We start from the raw sequence: 17,530 nt of genomic DNA on the forward strand, positions 1-17,530 counted from the left end.
AGGGCAGGACTGGAAGCCATGGATAAGGTGAAAGATGCCGAGAAGAGCTCGAGCCTGCGCAAGGGAAGCGACTTGAGCGCAACGTCGCAGCCGCCACGAGCGTGAGGGAGCAGGCGAGAGCCCTTTCTGACTGATGGACAGATGACTTCTATTGCCTGAGGCTTTGCCTGAAAGAAAGTGCTGGCTCTTTACATGCATTGCTGCTCAAAGGCACTCCCTGCTGACACACACATGCAAGTGTTCAAGCAAAACGGCGAAGGCACTGTCCTGTGCCTCAGCTGCAACATGTTCAGCTGCAAACTGCTCGTCATATTATGAGCTCTGCCTTTAGCGAATTGCCACTTACCACGCACATACTTACTTCAAAAGAATGCGCACTGCTTCAAGACGGAGTGCAACCAACCACCTAAGGACGACTTTGCTTTGCTTTGTTTTCGACTGCACTGCTCCGCTCCCCACCTGTCAATCGAAGGGAAGCGGCAGAGGTGCCTATCTTTGGTGATTCTCTGCCGCATGCCTTTCAATGCTGCCCGTCTTGTGTACTTCCTGATGTCGCAGCTATTTTTCACAGCCTGGGCCGGCGGCGCAATGGATAACGCGTCTGACTACGGATTAGAAGATTGCAGGTTCGGCTCCTACCTGGCTCGAGCATTTTTGCAATCTTTGCATTCTGGCTTTGGATGCCACGGAAGCGAACATAGTTGGTCACATTCTCCAGTTACTAAGCTGGCAAGTGTCTTCTTAGCGCAGTAGGCAGCGTGTCAGTCTCAGAATCTGAAGGTCCTGAGTTCGATCCTTAGAGAAGGCATTGATACTTGCATAGAAGTTTTTCCTTCTTTCATTTCAGCTGCATTCATGCAAAAATCGGAAAGTTTTGCTGCGACAGCACACCAAAGGATTTGATGTCCCTCAGCCTGCGGTGACCTTCAGAAGCAGATGGGCTCACACCACACCTGACACAACTCTTGCGTCTGAACAATTACCCGAGCCAAAAGAAAAGTGGAGAATGCGGGCATTGATCCCGCTACCTCTCACATGCAAAGCGAGCGCTCTACCATTTGAGCTAATTCCCCATTCACGTCTGGCATTAGCTCCCAGTTTGCATCTGACTAGCCCCTTATCACTTGCCTCCTCGCTATTCCACGACCAGCAGAAATCTCCTGCTTCAGGTTGGCCTGCTCACTGAACACTTTCAATGCTTTGCTCCAATCGACGTTACTGAGCAATAGCAGGCGAGCAAGGGCAGGACTGGAAGCCATGGATATGGTGAAAGACGCCGAGAAGAGCTCGAGCCTACGCAAGGGAAGCGACTTGAGCGCAACGTCGCAGCCGCCACGAGCGTGAGGGAGCAGGCGAGAGCCCTTTCTGACTGATGGACAGATGACTTCTATTGCCTGAGGCTTTGCCTGAAAGAAAGTGCTGGCTCTTTACATGCATTGCTGCTCAAAGGCACTCCCTGCTGACACACACATGCAAGTGTTCAAGCAAAACGGCGAAGGCACTGTCCTGTGCCTCAGCTGCAACATGTTCAGCTGCAAACTGCTCGTCATATTATGAGCTCTGCCTTTAGCGAATTGCCACTTACCACGCACATACTTACTTCAAAAGAATGCGCACTGCTTCAAGACGGAGTGCAACCAACCACCTAAGGACGACTTTGCTTTGCTTTGTTTTCGACTGCACTGCTCCGCTCCCCACCTGTCAATCGAAGGGAAGCGGCAGAGGTGCCTATCTTTGGTGATTCTCTGCCGCATGCCTTTCAATGCTGCCCGTCTTGTGTACTTCCTGATGTCGCAGCTATTTTTCACAGCCTGGGCCGGCGGCGCAATGGATAACGCGTCTGACTACGGATTAGAAGATTGCAGGTTCGGCTCCTACCTGGCTCGAGCATTTTTGCAATCTTTGCATTCTGGCTTTGGATGCCACGGAAGCGAACATAGTTGGTCACATTCTCCAGTTACTAAGCTGGCAAGTGTCTTCTTAGCGCAGTAGGCAGCGTGTCAGTCTCAGAATCTGAAGGTCCTGAGTTCGATCCTTAGAGAAGGCATTGATACTTGCATAGAAGTTTTTCCTTCTTTCATTTCAGCTGCATTCATGCAAAAATCGGAAAGTTTTGCTGCGACAGCACACCAAAGGATTTGATGTCCCTCAGCCTGCGGTGACCTTCAGAAGCAGATGGGCTCACACCACACCTGACACAACTCTTGCGTCTGAACAATTACCCGAGCCAAAAGAAAAGTGGAGAATGCGGGCATTGATCCCGCTACCTCTCACATGCAAAGCGAGCGCTCTACCATTTGAGCTAATTCCCCATTCACGTCTGGCATTAGCTCCCAGTTTGCATCTGACTAGCCCCTTATCACTTGCCTCCTCGCTATTCCACGACCAGCAGAAATCTCCTGCTTCAGGTTGGCCTGCTCACTGAACACTTTCAATGCTTTGCTCCAATCGACGTTACTGAGCAATAGCAGGCGAGCAAGGGCAGGACTGGAAGCCATGGATATGGTGAAAGACGCCGAGAAGAGCTCGAGCCTGCGCAAGGGAAGCGACTTGAGCGCAACGTCGCAGCCGCCACGAGCGAGAGGGAGCAGGCGAAAGCCCTTTCTGACTGATGGACAGATGACTTCTATTGCCTGAGGCTTTGCCTGAAAGAAAGTGCTGGCTCTTTACATGCATTGCTGCTCAAAGGCACTCCCTGCTGACACACACATGCAAGTGTTCAAGCAAAACGGCGAAGGCACTGTCCTGTGCCTCAGCTGCAACATGTTCAGCTGCAAACTGCTCGTCATATTATGAGCTCTGCCTTTAGCGAATTGCCACTTACCACGCACATACTTACTTCAAAAGAATGCGCACTGCTTCAAGACGGAGTGCAACCAACCACCTAAGGACGACTTTGCTTTGCTTTGTTTTCGACTGCACTGCTCCGCTCCCCACCTGTCAATCGAAGGGAAGCGGCAGAGGTGCCTATCTTTGGTGATTCTCTGCCGCATGCCTTTCAATGCTGCCCGTCTTGTGTACTTCCTGATGTCGCAGCTATTTTTCACAGCCTGGGCCGGCGGCGCAATGGATAACGCGTCTGACTACGGATTAGAAGATTGCAGGTTCGGCTCCTACCTGGCTCGAGCATTTTTGCAATCTTTGCATTCTGGCTTTGGATGCCACGGAAGCGAACATAGTTGGTCACATTTTCCAGTTACTAAGCTGGCAAGTGTCTTCTTAGCGCAGTAGGCAGCGTGTCAGTCTCATAATCTGAAGTTCCTGAGTTCGATCCTTAGAGAAGGCATTGATACTTGCATAGAAGTTTTTCCTTCTTTCATTTCAGCTGCATTCATGCAAAAATCGGAAAGTTTTGCTGCGACAGCACACCAAAGGATTTGATGTCCCTCAGCCTGCGGTGACCTTCAGAAGCAGATGGGCTCACACCACACCTGACACAACTCTTGCGTCTGAACAATTACCCGAGCCAAAAGAAAAGTGGAGAATGCGGGCATTGATCCCGCTACCTCTCACATGCAAAGCGAGCGCTCTACCATTTGAGCTAATTCCCCATTCACGTCTGGCATTAGCTCCCAGTTTGCATCTGACTAGCCCCTTATCACTTGCCTCCTCGCTATTCCACGACCAGCAGAAATCTCCTGCTTCAGGTTGGCCTGCTCACTGAACACTTTCAATGCTTTGCTCCAATCGACGTTACTGAGCAATAGCAGGCGAGCAAGGGCAGGACTGGAAGCCATGGATATGGTGAAAGATGCCGAGAAGAGCTCGAGCCTGCGCAAGGGAAGCGACTTGAGCGCAACGTCGCAGCCGCCACGAGCGTGAGGGAGCAGGCGAGAGCCCTTTCTGACTGATGGACAGATGACTTCTATTGCCTGAGGCTTTGCCTGAAAGAAAGTGCTGGCTCTTTACATGCATTGCTGCTCAAAGGCACTCCCTGCTGACACACACATGCAAGTGTTCAAGCAAAACGGCGAAGGCACTGTCCTGTGCCTCAGCTGCAACATGTTCAGCTGCAAACTGCTCGTCATATTATGAGCTCTGCCTTTAGCGAATTGCCACTTACCACGCACATACTTACTTCAAAAGAATGCGCACTGCTTCAAGACGGAGTGCAACCAACCACCTAAGGACGACTTTGCTTTGCTTTGTTTTCGACTGCACTGCTCCGCTCCCCACCTGTCAATCGAAGGGAAGCGGCAGAGGTGCCTATCTTTGGTGATTCTCTGCCGCATGCCTTTCAATGCTGCCCGTCTTGTGTACTTCCTGATGTCGCAGCTATTTTTCACAGCCTGGGCCGGCGGCGCAATGGATAACGCGTCTGACTACGGATTAGAAGATTGCAGGTTCGGCTCCTACCTGGCTCGAGCATTTTTGCAATCTTTGCATTCTGGCTTTGGATGCCACGGAAGCGAACATAGTTGGTCACATTCTCCAGTTACTAAGCTGGCAAGTGTCTTCTTAGCGCAGTAGGCAGCGTGTCAGTCTCAGAATCTGAAGGTCCTGAGTTCGATCCTTAGAGAAGGCATTGATACTTGCATAGAAGTTTTTCCTTCTTTCATTTCAGCTGCATTCATGCAAAAATCGGAAAGTTTTGCTGCGACAGCACACCAAAGGATTTGATGTCCCTCAGCCTGCGGTGACCTTCAGAAGCAGATGGGCTCACACCACACCTGACACAACTCTTGCGTCTGAACAATTACCCGAGCCAAAAGAAAAGTGGAGAATGCGGGCATTGATCCCGCTACCTCTCACATGCAAAGCGAGCGCTCTACCATTTGAGCTAATTCCCCATTCACGTCTGGCATTAGCTCCCAGTTTGCATCTGACTAGCCCCTTATCACTTGCCTCCTCGCTATTCCACGACCAGCAGAAATCTCCTGCTTCAGGTTGGCCTGCTCACTGAACACTTTCAATGCTTTGCTCCAATCGACGTTACTGAGCAATAGCAGGCGAGCAAGGGCAGGACTGGAAGCCATGGATATGGTGAAAGACGCCGAGAAGAGCTCGAGCCTGCGCAAGGGAAGCGACTTGAGCGCAACGTCGCAGCCGCCACGAGCGTGAGGGAGCAGGCGAGAGCCCTTTCTGACTGATGGACAGATGACTTCTATTGCCTGAGGCTTTGCCTGAAAGAAAGTGCTGGCTCTTTACATGCATTGCTGCTCAAAGGCACTCCCTGCTGACACACACATGCAAGTGTTCAAGCAAAACGGCGAAGGCACTGTCCTGTGCCTCAGCTGCAACATGTTCAGCTGCAAACTGCTCGTCATATTATGAGCTCTGCCTTTAGCGAATTGCCACTTACCACGCACATACTTACTTCAAAAGAATGCGCACTGCTTCAAGACGGAGTGCAACCAACCACCTAAGGACGACTTTGCTTTGCTTTGTTTTCGACTGCACTGCTCCGCTCCCCACCTGTCAATCGAAGGGAAGCGGCAGAGGTGCCTATCTTTGGTGATTCTCTGCCGCGTGCCTTTCAATGCTGCCCGTCCTGTGTACTTCCTGATGTCGCAGCTATTTTTCACAGCCTGGGCCGGCGGCGCAATGGATAACGCGTCTGACTGCGGATTAGAAGATTGCAGGTTCGGCTCCTACCTGGCTCGAGCATTTTTGCAATCTTTGCATTCTGGCTTTGGATGCCACGGAAGCGAACATAGTTGGTCACATTTTCCAGTTACTAAGCTGGCAAGTGTCTTCTTAGCGCAGTAGGCAGCGTGTCAGTCTCATAATCTGAAGGTCCTGAGTTCGATCCTTAGAGAAGGCATTGATACTTGCATAGAAGTTTTTCCTTCTTTCATTTCAGCTGCATTCATGCAAAAATCGGAAAGTTTTGCTGCGACAGCACACCAAAGGATTTGATGTCCCTCAGCCTGCGGTGACCTTCAGAAGCAGATGGGCTCACACCACACCTGACACAACTCTTGCGTCTGAACAATTACCCGAGCCAAAAGAAAAGTGGAGAATGCGGGCATTGATCCCGCTACCTCTCACATGCAAAGCGAGCGCTCTACCATTTGAGCTAATTCCCCATTCACGTCTGGCATTACCTCCCAGTTTGCATCTGACTAGCCCCTTATCACTTGCCTCCTCGCTATTCCACGACCAGCAGAAATCTCCTGCTTCAGGTTGGCCTGCTCACTGAACACTTTCAATGCTTTGCTCCAATCGACGTTACTGAGCAATAGCAGGCGAGCAAGGGCAGGACTGGAAGCCATGGATATGGTGAAAGATGCCGAGAAGAGCTCGAGCCTGCGCAAGGGAAGCGACTTGAGCGCAACGTCGCAGCCGCCACGAGCGTGAGGGAGCAGGCGAGAGCCCTTTCTGACTGATGGACAGATGACTTCTATTGCCTGAGGCTTTGCCTGAAAGAAAGTGCTGGCTCTTTACATGCATTGCTGCTCAAAGGCACTCCCTGCTGACACACACATGCAAGTGTTCAAGCAAAACGGCGAAGGCACTGTCCTGTGCCTCAGCTGCAACATGTTCAGCTGCAAACTGCTCGTCATATTATGAGCTCTGCCTTTAGCGAATTGCCACTTACCACGCACATACTTACTTCAAAAGAATGCGCACTGCTTCAAGACGGAGTGCAACCAACCACCTAAGGACGACTTTGCTTTGCTTTGTTTTCGACTGCACTGCTCCGCTCCCCACCTGTCAATCGAAGGGAAGCGGCAGAGGTGCCTATCTTTGGTGATTCTCTGCCGCATGCCTTTCAATGCTGCCCGTCTTGTGTACTTCCTGATGTCGCAGCTATTTTTCACAGCCTGGGCCGGCGGCGCAATGGATAACGCGTCTGACTACGGATTAGAAGATTGCAGGTTCGGCTCCTACCTGGCTCGAGCATTTTTGCAATCTTTGCATTCTGGCTTTGGATGCCACGGAAGCGAACATAGTTGGTCACATTCTCCAGTTACTAAGCTGGCAAGTGTCTTCTTAGCGCAGTAGGCAGCGTGTCAGTCTCAGAATCTGAAGGTCCTGAGTTCGATCCTTAGAGAAGGCATTGATACTTGCATAGAAGTTTTTCCTTCTTTCATTTCAGCTGCATTCATGCAAAAATCGGAAAGTTTTGCTGCGACAGCACACCAACGGATTTGATGTCCCTCAGCCTGCGGTGACCTTCAGAAGCAGATGGGCTCACACCACACCTGACACAACTCTTGCGTCTGAACAATTACCCGAGCCAAAAGAAAAGTGGAGAATGCGGGCATTGATCCCGCTACCTCTCACATGCAAAGCAAGCGCTCTACCATTTGAGCTAATTCCCCATTCACGTCTGGCATTAGCTCCCAGTTTGCATCTGACTAGCCCCTTATCACTTGCCTCCTCGCTATTCCACGACCAGCAGAAATCTCCTGCTTCAGGTTGGCCTGCTCACTGAACACTTTCAATGCTTTGCTCCAATCGACGTTACTGAGCAATAGCAGGCGAGCAAGGGCAGGACTGGAAGCCATGGATATGGTGAAAGACGCCGAGAAGAGCTCGAGCCTGCGCAAGGGAAGCGACTTGAGCGCAACGTCGCAGCCGCCACGAGCGAGAGGGAGCAGGCGAAAGCCCTTTCTGACTGATGGACAGATGACTTCTATTGCCTGAGGCTTTGCCTGAAAGAAAGTGCTGGCTCTTTACATGCATTGCTGCTCAAAGGCACTCCCTGCTGACACACACATGCAAGTGTTCAAGCAAAACGGCGAAGGCACTGTCCTGTGCCTCAGCTGCAACATGTTCAGCTGCAAACTGCTCGTCATATTATGAGCTCTGCCTTTAGCGAATTGCCACTTACCACGCACATACTTACTTCAAAAGAATGCGCACTGCTTCAAGACGGAGTGCAACCAACCACCTAAGGACGACTTTGCTTTGCTTTGTTTTCGACTGCACTGCTCCGCTCCCCACCTGTCAATCGAAGGGAAGCGGCAGAGGTGCCTATCTTTGGTGATTCTCTGCCGCATGCCTTTCAATGCTGCCCGTCTTGTGTACTTCCTGATGTCGCAGCTATTTTTCACAGCCTGGGCCGGCGGCGCAATGGATAACGCGTCTGACTACGGATTAGAAGATTGCAGGTTCGGCTCCTACCTGGCTCGAGCATTTTTGCAATCTTTGCATTCTGGCTTTGGATGCCACGGAAGCGAACATAGTTGGTCACATTCTCCAGTTACTAAGCTGGCAAGTGTCTTCTTAGCGCAGTAGGCAGCGTGTCAGTCTCAGAATCTGAAGGTCCTGAGTTCGATCCTTAGAGAAGGCATTGATACTTGCATAGAAGTTTTTCCTTCTTTCATTTCAGCTGCATTCATGCAAAAATCGGAAAGTTTTGCTGCGACAGCACACCAAAGGATTTGATGTCCCTCAGCCTGCGGTGACCTTCAGAAGCAGATGGGCTCACACCACACCTGACACAACTCTTGCGTCTGAACAATTACCCGAGCCAAAAGAAAAGTGGAGAATGCGGGCATTGATCCCGCTACCTCTCACATGCAAAGCGAGCGCTCTACCATTTGAGCTAATTCCCCATTCACGTCTGGCATTAGCTCCCAGTTTGCATCTGACTAGCCCCTTATCACTTGCCTCCTCGCTATTCCACGACCAGCAGAAATCTCCTGCTTCAGGTTGGCCTGCTCACTGAACACTTTCAATGCTTTGCTCCAATCGACGTTACTGAGCAATAGCAGGCGAGCAAGGGCAGGACTGGAAGCCATGGATATGGTGAAAGACGCCGAGAAGAGCTCGAGCCTGCGCAAGGGAAGCGACTTGAGCGCAACGTCGCAGCCGCCACGAGCGTGAGGGAGCAGGCGAGAGCCCTTTCTGACTGATGGACAGATGACTTCTATTGCCTGAGGCTTTGCCTGAAAGAAAGTGCTGGCTCTTTACATGCATTGCTGCTCAAAGGCACTCCCTGCTGACACACACATGCAAGTGTTCAAGCAAAACGGCGAAGGCACTGTCCTGTGCCTCAGCTGCAACATGTTCAGCTGCAAACTGCTCGTCATATTATGAGCTCTGCCTTTAGCGAATTGCCACTTACCACGCACATACTTACTTCAAAAGAATGCGCACTGCTTCAAGACGGAGTGCAACCAACCACCTAAGGACGACTTTGCTTTGCTTTGTTTTCGACTGCACTGCTCCGCTCCCCACCTGTCAATCGAAGGGAAGCGGCAGAGGTGCCTATCTTTGGTGATTCTCTGCCGCATGCCTTTCAATGCTGCCCGTCTTGTGTACTTCCTGATGTCGCAGCTATTTTTCACAGCCTGGGCCGGCGGCGCAATGGATAACGCGTCTGACTACGGATTAGAAGATTGCAGGTTCGGCTCCTACCTGGCTCGAGCATTTTTGCAATCTTTGCATTCTGGCTTTGGATGCCACGGAAGCGAACATAGTTGGTCACATTCTCCAGTTACTAAGCTGGCAAGTGTCTTCTTAGCGCAGTAGGCAGCGTGTCAGTCTCAGAATCTGAAAGTCCTGAGTTCGATCCTTAGAGAAGGCATTGATACTTGCATAGAAGTTTTTCCTTCTTTCATTTCAGCTGCATTCATGCAAAAATCGGAAAGTTTTGCTGCGACAGCACACCAACGGATTTGATGTCCCTCAGCCTGCGGTGACCTTCAGAAGCAGATGGGCTCACACCACACCTGACACAACTCTTGCGTCTGAACAATTACCCGAGCCAAAAGAAAAGTGGAGAATGCGGGCATTGATCCCGCTACCTCTCACATGCAAAGCAAGCGCTCTACCATTTGAGCTAATTCCCCATTCACGTCTGGCATTAGCTCCCAGTTTGCATCTGACTAGCCCCTTATCACTTGCCTCCTCGCTATTCCACGACCAGCAGAAATCTCCTGCTTCAGGTTGGCCTGCTCACTGAACACTTTCAATGCTTTGCTCCAATCGACGTTACTGAGCAATAGCAGGCGAGCAAGGGCAGGACTGGAAGCCATGGATATGGTGAAAGACGCCGAGAAGAGCTCGAGCCTGCGCAAGGGAAGCGACTTGAGCGCAACGTCGCAGCCGCCACGAGCGAGAGGGAGCAGGCGAAAGCCCTTTCTGACTGATGGACAGATGACTTCTATTGCCTGAGGCTTTGCCTGAAAGAAAGTGCTGGCTCTTTACATGCATTGCTGCTCAAAGGCACTCCCTGCTGACACACACATGCAAGTGTTCAAGCAAAACGGCGAAGGCACTGTCCTGTGCCTCAGCTGCAACATGTTCAGCTGCAAACTGCTCGTCATATTATGAGCTCTGCCTTTAGCGAATTGCCACTTACCACGCACATACTTACTTCAAAAGAATGCGCACTGCTTCAAGACGGAGTGCAACCAACCACCTAAGGACGACTTTGCTTTGCTTTGTTTTCGACTGCACTGCTCCGCTCCCCACCTGTCAATCGAAGGGAAGCGGCAGAGGTGCCTATCTTTGGTGATTCTCTGCCGCATGCCTTTCAATGCTGCCCGTCTTGTGTACTTCCTGATGTCGCAGCTATTTTTCACAGCCTGGGCCGGCGGCGCAATGGATAACGCGTCTGACTACGGATTAGAAGATTGCAGGTTCGGCTCCTACCTGGCTCGAGCATTTTTGCAATCTTTGCATTCTGGCTTTGGATGCCACGGAAGCGAACATAGTTGGTCACATTCTCCAGTTACTAAGCTGGCAAGTGTCTTCTTAGCGCAGTAGGCAGCGTGTCAGTCTCAGAATCTGAAGGTCCTGAGTTCGATCCTTAGAGAAGGCATTGATACTTGCATAGAAGTTTTTCCTTCTTTCATTTCAGCTGCATTCATGCAAAAATCGGAAAGTTTTGCTGCGACAGCACACCAAAGGATTTGATGTCCCTCAGCCTGCGGTGACCTTCAGAAGCAGATGGGCTCACACCACACCTGACACAACTCTTGCGTCTGAACAATTACCCGAGCCAAAAGAAAAGTGGAGAATGCGGGCATTGATCCCGCTACCTCTCACATGCAAAGCGAGCGCTCTACCATTTGAGCTAATTCCCCATTCACGTCTGGCATTAGCTCCCAGTTTGCATCTGACTAGCCCCTTATCACTTGCCTCCTCGCTATTCCACGACCAGCAGAAATCTCCTGCTTCAGGTTGGCCTGCTCACTGAACACTTTCAATGCTTTGCTAAATCGACGTTACTGAGCAATAGCAGGCGAGCAAGGGCAGGACTGGAAGCCATGGATATGGTGAAAGACGCCGAGAAGAGCTCGAGCCTGCGCAAGGGAAGCGACTTGAGCGCAACGTCGCAGCCGCCACGAGCGTGAGGGAGCAGGCGAGAGCCCTTTCTGACTGATGGACAGATGACTTCTATTGCCTGAGGCTTTGCCTGAAAGAAAGTGCTGGCTCTTTACATGCATTGCTGCTCAAAGGCACTCCCTGCTGACACACACATGCAAGTGTTCAAGCAAAACGGCGAAGGCACTGTCCTGTGCCTCAGCTGCAACATGTTCAGCTGCAAACTGCTCGTCATATTATGAGCTCTGCCTTTAGCGAATTGCCACTTACCACGCACATACTTACTTCAAAAGAATGCGCACTGCTTCAAGACGGAGTGCAACCAACCACCTAAGGACGACTTTGCTTTGCTTTGTTTTCGACTGCACTGCTCCGCTCCCCACCTGTCAATCGAAGGGAAGCGGCAGAGGTGCCTATCTTTGGTGATTCTCTGCCGCATGCCTTTCAATGCTGCCCGTCTTGTGTACTTCCTGATGTCGCAGCTATTTTTCACAGCCTGGGCCGGCGGCGCAATGGATAACGCGTCTGACTACGGATTAGAAGATTGCAGGTTCGGCTCCTACCTGGCTCGAGCATTTTTGCAATCTTTGCATTCTGGCTTTGGATGCCACGGAAGCGAACATAGTTGGTCACATTCTCCAGTTACTAAGCTGGCAAGTGTCTTCTTAGCGCAGTAGGCAGCGTGTCAGTCTCAGAATCTGAAGGTCCTGAGTTCGATCCTTAGAGAAGGCATTGATACTTGCATAGAAGTTTTTCCTTCTTTCATTTCAGCTGCATTCATGCAAAAATCGGAAAGTTTTGCTGCGACAGCACACCAAAGGATTTGATGTCCCTCAGCCTGCGGTGACCTTCAGAAGCAGATGGGCTCACACCACACCTGACACAACTCTTGCGTCTGAACAATTACCCGAGCCAAAAGAAAAGTGGAGAATGCGGGCATTGATCCCGCTACCTCTCACATGCAAAGCGAGCGCTCTACCATTTGAGCTAATTCCCCATTCACGTCTGGCATTAGCTCCCAGTTTGCATCTGACTAGCCCCTTATCACTTGCCTCCTCGCTATTCCACGACCAGCAGAAATCTCCTGCTTCAGGTTGGCCTGCTCACTGAACACTTTCAATGCTTTGCTCCAATCGACGTTACTGAGCAATAGCAGGCGAGCAAGGGCAGGACTGGAAGCCATGGATATGGTGAAAGACGCCGAGAAGAGCTCGAGCCTGCGCAAGGGAAGCGACTTGAGCGCAACGTCGCAGCCGCCACGAGCGAGAGGGAGCAGGCGAAAGCCCTTTCTGACTGATGGACAGATGACTTCTATTGCCTGAGGCTTTGCCTGAAAGAAAGTGCTGGCTCTTTACATGCATTGCTGCTCAAAGGCACTCCCTGCTGACACACACATGCAAGTGTTCAAGCAAAACGGCGAAGGCACTGTCCTGTGCCTCAGCTGCAACATGTTCAGCTGCAAACTGCTCGTCATATTATGAGCTCTGCCTTTAGCGAATTGCCACTTACCACGCACATACTTACTTCAAAAGAATGCGCACTGCTTCAAGACGGAGTGCAACCAACCACCTAAGGACGACTTTGCTTTGCTTTGTTTTCGACTGCACTGCTCCGCTCCCCACCTGTCAATCGAAGGGAAGCGGCAGAGGTGCCTATCTTTGGTGATTCTCTGCCGCATGCCTTTCAATGCTGCCCGTCTTGTGTACTTCCTGATGTCGCAGCTATTTTTCACAGCCTGGGCCGGCGGCGCAATGGATAACGCGTCTGACTACGGATTAGAAGATTGCAGGTTCGGCTCCTACCTGGCTCGAGCATTTTTGCAATCTTTGCATTCTGGCTTTGGATGCCACGGAAGCGAACATAGTTGGTCACATTCTCCAGTTACTAAGCTGGCAAGTGTCTTCTTAGCGCAGTAGGCAGCGTGTCAGTCTCAGAATCTGAAGGTCCTGAGTTCGATCCTTAGAGAAGGCATTGATACTTGCATAGAAGTTTTTCCTTCTTTCATTTCAGCTGCATTCATGCAAAAATCGGAAAGTTTTGCTGCGACAGCACACCAAAGGATTTGATGTCCCTCAGCCTGCGGTGACCTTCAGAAGCAGATGGGCTCACACCACACCTGACACAACTCTTGCGTCTGAACAATTACCCGAGCCAAAAGAAAAGTGGAGAATGCGGGCATTGATCCCGCTACCTCTCACATGCAAAGCGAGCGCTCTACCATTTGAGCTAATTCCCCATTCACGTCTGGCATTAGCTCCCAGTTTGCATCTGACTAGCCCCTTATCACTTGCCTCCTCGCTATTCCACGACCAGCAGAAATCTCCTGCTTCAGGTTGGCCTGCTCACTGAACACTTTCAATGCTTTGCTCCAATCGACGTTACTGAGCAATAGCAGGCGAGCAAGGGCAGGACTGGAAGCCATGGATATGGTGAAAGACGCCGAGAAGAGCTCGAGCCTGCGCAAGGGAAGCGACTTGAGCGCAACGTCGCAGCCGCCACGAGCGAGAGGGAGCAGGCGAAAGCCCTTTCTGACTGATGGACAGATGACTTCTATTGCCTGAGGCTTTGCCTGAAAGAAAGTGCTGGCTCTTTACATGCATTGCTGCTCAAAGGCACTCCCTGCTGACACACACATGCAAGTGTTCAAGCAAAACGGCGAAGGCACTGTCCTGTGCCTCAGCTGCAACATGTTCAGCTGCAAACTGCTCGTCATATTATGAGCTCTGCCTTTAGCGAATTGCCACTTACCACGCACATACTTACTTCAAAAGAATGCGCACTGCTTCAAGACGGAGTGCAACCAACCACCTAAGGACGACTTTGCTTTGCTTTGTTTTCGACTGCACTGCTCCGCTCCCCACCTGTCAATCGAAGGGAAGCGGCAGAGGTGCCTATCTTTGGTGATTCTCTGCCGCATGCCTTTCAATGCTGCCCGTCTTGTGTACTTCCTGATGTCGCAGCTATTTTTCACAGCCTGGGCCGGCGGCGCAATGGATAACGCGTCTGACTACGGATTAGAAGATTGCAGGTTCGGCTCCTACCTGGCTCGAGCATTTTTGCAATCTTTGCATTCTGGCTTTGGATGCCACGGAAGCGAACATATTTGGTCACATTTTCCAGTTACTAAGCTGGCAAGTGTCTTCTTAGCGCAGTAGGCAGCGTGTCAGTCTCATAATCTGAAGTTCCTGAGTTCGATCCTTAGAGAAGGCATTGATACTTGCGTAGAAGTTTTTCCTTCTTTCATTTCAGCTGCATTCATGCAAAAATCGGAAAGTTTTGCTGCGACAGCACACCAAAGGATTTGATGTCCCTCAGCCTGCGGTGACCTTCAGAAGCAGATGGGCTCACACCACACCTGACACAACTCTTGCGTCTGAACAATTACCCGAGCCAAAAGAAAAGTGGAGAATGCGGGCATTGATCCCGCTACCTCTCACATGCAAAGCGAGCGCTCTACCATTTGAGCTAATTCCCCATTCACGTCTGGCATTAGCTCCCAGTTTGCATCTGACTAGCCCCTTATCACTTGCCTCCTCGCTATTCCACGACCAGCAGAAATCTCCTGCTTCAGGTTGGCCTGCTCACTGAACACTTTCAATGCTTTGCTCCAATCGACGTTACTGAGCAATAGCAGGCGAGCAAGGGCAGGACTGGAAGCCATGGATATGGTGAAAGACGCCGAGAAGAGCTCGAGCCTGCGCAAGGGAAGCGACTTGAGCGCAACGTCGCAGCCGCCACGAGCGAGAGGGAGCAGGCGAAAGCCCTTTCTGACTGATGGACAGATGACTTCTATTGCCTGAGGCTTTGCCTGAAAGAAAGTGCTGGCTCTTTACATGCATTGCTGCTCAAAGGCACTCCCTGCTGACACACACATGCAAGTGTTCAAGCAAAACGGCGAAGGCACTGTCCTGTGCCTCAGCTGCAACATGTTCAGCTGCAAACTGCTCGTCATATTATGAGCTCTGCCTTTAGCGAATTGCCACTTACCACGCACATACTTACTTCAAAAGAATGCGCACTGCTTCAAGACGGAGTGCAACCAACCACCTAAGGACGACTTTGCTTTGCTTTGTTTTCGACTGCACTGCTCCGCTCCCCACCTGTCAATCGAAGGGAAGCGGCAGAGGTGCCTATCTTTGGTGATTCTCTGCCGCATGCCTTTCAATGCTGCCCGTCTTGTGTACTTCCTGATGTCGCAGCTATTTTTCACAGCCTGGGCCGGCGGCGCAATGGATAACGCGTCTGACTACGGATTAGAAGATTGCAGGTTCGGCTCCTACCTGGCTCGAGCATTTTTGCAATCTTTGCATTCTGGCTTTGGATGCCACGGAAGCGAACATAGTTGGTCACATTCTCCAGTTACTAAGCTGGCAAGTGTCTTCTTAGCGCAGTAGGCAGCGTGTCAGTCTCAGAATCTGAAGGTCCTGAGTTCGATCCTTAGAGAAGGCATTGATACTTGCATAGAAGTTTTTCCTTCTTTCATTTCAGCTGCATTCATGCAAAAATCGGAAAGTTTTGCTGCGACAGCACACCAAAGGATTTGATGTCCCTCAGCCTGCGGTGACCTTCAGAAGCAGATGGGCTCACACCACACCTGACACAACTCTTGCGTCTGAACAATTACCCGAGCCAAAAGAAAAGTGGAGAATGCGGGCATTGATCCCGCTACCTCTCACATGCAAAGCGAGCGCTCTACCATTTGAGCTAATTCCCCATTCACGTCTGGCATTAGCTCCCAGTTTGCATCTGACTAGCCCCTTATCACTTGCCTCCTCGCTATTCCACGACCAGCAGAAATCTCCTGCTTCAGGTTGGCCTGCTCACTGAACACTTTCAATGCTTTGCTCCAATCGACGTTACTGAGCAATAGCAGGCGAGCAAGGGCAGGACTGGAAGCCATGGATATGGTGAAAGACGCCGAGAAGAGCTCGAGCCTGCGCAAGGGAAGCGACTTGAGCGCAACGTCGCAGCCGCCACGAGCGAGAGGGAGCAGGCGAAAGCCCTTTCTGACTGATGGACAGATGACTTCTATTGCCTGAGGCTTTGCCTGAAAGAAAGTGCTGGCTCTTTACATGCATTGCTGCTCAAAGGCACTCCCTGCTGACACACACATGCAAGTGTTCAAGCAAAACGGCGAAGGCACTGTCCTGTGCCTCAGCTGCAACATGTTCAGCTGCAAACTGCTCGTCATATTATGAGCTCTGCCTTTAGCGAATTGCCACTTACCACGCACATACTTACTTCAAAAGAATGCGCACTGCTTCAAGACGGAGTGCAACCAACCACCTAAGGACGACTTTGCTTTGCTTTGTTTTCGACTGCACTGCTCCGCTCCCCACCTGTCAATCGAAGGGAAGCGGCAGAGGTGCCTATCTTTGGTGATTCTCTGCCGCATGCCTTTCAATGCTGCCCGTCTTGTGTACTTCCTGATGTCGCAGCTATTTTTCACAGCCTGGGCCGGCGGCGCAATGGATAACGCGTCTGACTACGGATTAGAAGATTGCAGGTTCGGCTCCTACCTGGCTCGAGCATTTTTGCAATCTTTGCATTCTGGCTTTGGATGCCACGGAAGCGAACATAGTTGGTCACATTCTCCAGTTACTAAGCTGGCAAGTGTCTTCTTAGCGCAGTAGGCAGCGTGTCAGTCTCAGAATCTGAAGGTCCTGAGTTCGATCCTTAGAGAAGGCATTGATACTTGCATAGAAGTTTTTCCTTCTTTCATTTCAGCTGCATTCATGCAAAAATCGGAAAGTTTTGCTGCGACAGCACACCAAAGGATTTGATGTCCCTCAGCCTGCGGTGACCTTCAGAAGCAGATGGGCTCACACCACACCTGACACAACTCTTGCGTCTGAACAATTACCCGAGCCAAAAGAAAAGTGGAGAATGCGGGCATTGATCCCGCTACCTCTCACATGCAAAGCGAGCGCTCTACCATTTGAGCTAATTCCCCATTCACGTCTGGCATTAGCTCCCAGTTTGCATCTGACTAGCCCCTTATCACTTGCCTCCTCGCTATTCCACGACCAGCAGAAATCTCCTGCTTCAGGTTGGCCTGCTCACTGAACACTTTCAATGCTTTGCTCCAATCGACGTTACTGAGCAATAGCAGGCGAGCAAGGGCAGGACTGGAAGCCATGGATATGGTGAAAGACGCCGAGAAGAGCTCGAGCCTGCGCAAGGGAAGCGACTTGAGCGCAACGTCGCAGCCGCCACGAGCGAGAGGGAGCAGGCGAAAGCCCTTTCTGACTGATGGACAGATGACTTCTATTGCCTGAGGCTTTGCCTGAAAGAAAGTGCTGGC

General features: G+C 51.1%; 11 non-coding genes across 11 annotated transcripts; all 11 read left to right on the forward strand.

Annotated features, from left to right (window-relative positions):
* The first annotated feature begins 735 nt into the window (after positions 1 to 735).
* On the forward strand, positions 736 to 808 carry trnal-cag (transfer RNA leucine (anticodon CAG)). Its single transcript has one exon. It is a non-coding gene; the product is annotated as a tRNA-Leu (tRNA).
* A 1,166-nt stretch (positions 809 to 1,974) lies between these two features.
* trnal-cag (transfer RNA leucine (anticodon CAG)) lies at positions 1,975 to 2,047 on the forward strand. The gene has a single exon. It is a non-coding gene; the product is annotated as a tRNA-Leu (tRNA).
* Positions 2,048 to 4,452: 2,405 nt separating this feature from the next.
* trnal-cag (transfer RNA leucine (anticodon CAG)) lies at positions 4,453 to 4,525 on the forward strand. The gene has a single exon. It is a non-coding gene; the product is annotated as a tRNA-Leu (tRNA).
* Positions 4,526 to 5,691: 1,166 nt separating this feature from the next.
* Positions 5,692 to 5,764, forward strand: trnam-cau (transfer RNA methionine (anticodon CAU)). Its single transcript has one exon. It is a non-coding gene; the product is annotated as a tRNA-Met (tRNA).
* A 1,166-nt stretch (positions 5,765 to 6,930) lies between these two features.
* On the forward strand, positions 6,931 to 7,003 carry trnal-cag (transfer RNA leucine (anticodon CAG)). Its single transcript has one exon. It is a non-coding gene; the product is annotated as a tRNA-Leu (tRNA).
* Positions 7,004 to 8,169: 1,166 nt separating this feature from the next.
* On the forward strand, positions 8,170 to 8,242 carry trnal-cag (transfer RNA leucine (anticodon CAG)). Its single transcript has one exon. It is a non-coding gene; the product is annotated as a tRNA-Leu (tRNA).
* A 2,405-nt stretch (positions 8,243 to 10,647) lies between these two features.
* trnal-cag (transfer RNA leucine (anticodon CAG)) lies at positions 10,648 to 10,720 on the forward strand. The gene has a single exon. It is a non-coding gene; the product is annotated as a tRNA-Leu (tRNA).
* Positions 10,721 to 11,885: 1,165 nt separating this feature from the next.
* trnal-cag (transfer RNA leucine (anticodon CAG)) lies at positions 11,886 to 11,958 on the forward strand. Its single transcript has one exon. It is a non-coding gene; the product is annotated as a tRNA-Leu (tRNA).
* A 1,166-nt stretch (positions 11,959 to 13,124) lies between these two features.
* On the forward strand, positions 13,125 to 13,197 carry trnal-cag (transfer RNA leucine (anticodon CAG)). Its single transcript has one exon. It is a non-coding gene; the product is annotated as a tRNA-Leu (tRNA).
* Positions 13,198 to 15,602: 2,405 nt separating this feature from the next.
* Positions 15,603 to 15,675, forward strand: trnal-cag (transfer RNA leucine (anticodon CAG)). Its single transcript has one exon. It is a non-coding gene; the product is annotated as a tRNA-Leu (tRNA).
* Positions 15,676 to 16,841: 1,166 nt separating this feature from the next.
* Positions 16,842 to 16,914, forward strand: trnal-cag (transfer RNA leucine (anticodon CAG)). Its single transcript has one exon. It is a non-coding gene; the product is annotated as a tRNA-Leu (tRNA).
* The last annotated feature ends 616 nt before the right edge of the window (positions 16,915 to 17,530 follow it).

The sequence above is a fragment of the Pristiophorus japonicus genome, chromosome 1 (assembly GCF_044704955.1).
Source record: "Pristiophorus japonicus isolate sPriJap1 chromosome 1, sPriJap1.hap1, whole genome shotgun sequence".
NCBI classification, from domain to species: Eukaryota; Metazoa; Chordata; class Chondrichthyes; family Pristiophoridae; genus Pristiophorus; species Pristiophorus japonicus.